Source organism: Pteropus vampyrus, unplaced genomic scaffold (assembly GCF_000151845.1).
Source record: "Pteropus vampyrus isolate Shadow unplaced genomic scaffold, Pvam_2.0 Scaffold108, whole genome shotgun sequence".
In the NCBI taxonomy this organism is placed as follows: Eukaryota; Metazoa; Chordata; class Mammalia; order Chiroptera; family Pteropodidae; genus Pteropus; species Pteropus vampyrus.
In genome coordinates this window covers 4,892,678-4,894,558 of record NW_011888889.1, presented here as the reverse complement: position 1 = coordinate 4,894,558, position 1,881 = coordinate 4,892,678, and positions in this window count along the sequence as shown.

Here is a 1,881-nt window from a genome sequence, read left to right as displayed (position 1 = left end):
AAAAGGATTTCTCCGATGTCCTTTACTGAATATGAAAATTCTTTTGTAGTTTATTCTGACACTGAGATCAGAAATAGGTTCAAATCTTTCTCTTTATTTGCACCACATCATTGTTATACAAAGACAAATCGCTTAATCTCTGTGAGACTCAGTTTCATTATCTGCAAAATCAAAGTTTTCAGGATTGATTGAACTTTGTCTACAGTATTTAGTCCAATATCAGCCCAACACATAGGTAATACTAAATAAATAACAATGGTCATGCCTACTTGTTTTTCTGTTTTTTTTTTTATACTTAAATTCTGCTTATGAAGAATAAAATATAAGAAATGCTTGCTTCTTGTGATTATATTCATATGAGCAGATAACACATTGAAAAGAGAATTCAAGGGACTGTACTGATGCTTGTTTACACACACACATACACACACACACACACACACACACACACACACGCACACACATACATACACACACACACAAGCCTGAAAGTTTCAGCCCATATACCTGAATGCTGTGGGTTGACCTGTGGCTTAGGGTATTGATTGTCCCCATTTGAGAAAATTCTGTTGCACTGGTAGCCTCTGGTCTCCCAGAACTGTGCTTGAAGTCACTGGTACCACTGGAGAGAGAACCTTTTACACAATCTCAAAGAAGCAAAGATTTTAAGGTTAGATTTATTACAGATGCTTTTATATTATTACCAGACAAAAAATTATGACTGTAACAGGAAATTAATATACTTTAAAGAAAAATTTGGTTGGATGTTTAGATGATAAATAGAATAAAACAATTGGTTAATCAGAGAGAAGGTGTTTTCAATCATAACTGACTAGCATCTACTTAATGTCAAGAAGAATAATTTCATTTTATTCATTCTTTTCAGAATTTTGGCATCCTAAAGAAAGGCAGAGGGTATATGATCATAATTTTGGAAATTATGGAAATTTAATTTTGGAAATTTAAAAACCCTGGACCAAATGTTGAATGTGGTTTAGAATATTTTCTCTCACAACTTTAAGGTAGCAACAGTGTGCATATTCCAACATTCTATTCTCATTAAGTCTTAAAAATAAGACCTGTATAATGGTTTTTAACTACCTAGTTTTAACAGGTGTGGGAAGGTGGGATGATTACCTCTTTCCATTTACCTTCCTTTTTAAATTCAATCAAGTTGAAGCTATTCAGATATACTAATTCCCACAAGAAGCTTTCCTTGGTGAGTTGCTAAACACACAAAAATGCAAATGACTAAATAGCAATGCATGTCAAAAAGTATCAAGCAAAAAATGTCCCTTCAGTCTCTAATCCTTTCTAGATAAACATACCTATTTTTTATAAAACAAACTATCCAATAAAGTATCAGCCTTTAAAAAAATTTTTGTTTAGATTTTTCTTCAAATTTTCCTCTGGAAGGTGTCAAAGGCCCCTGGCCAATGTTTTGTTCCAGAATGTGTTTTGCTAACATTCCTGAACTTGTTCTACCATTAATTAGCCATACTGGAATTTTAAAAACATTGTCCTTTTGTCAACTTCATTCTTGATCAACAAAGACGGAACATAACAACACAGAGCTAAGCCATGTGACTCAAAAATAATGCACAAAAGTTAATGTGAATAAAATTAATGTAGATTTTTCAACCTGAGCACTTACCTGCAGTTTCTCTGGTGGATGGGGCTTCTCCACAGAATGGAAGCATAAAGGTAGTTTATGGTGGCTTTTGACTCCAGTGAACAAAGAAGCAGTAGCATCTTTTATGACCCAGTTTTGGAAGTCACACAGTGTCACTTCTGTATTCTATTGATTCTATTCTATTGAATCACTAAGGCCAGTCTAGAATCAAAGGGAAGGGTTATAGACACCACCTGTTAATAGAATAA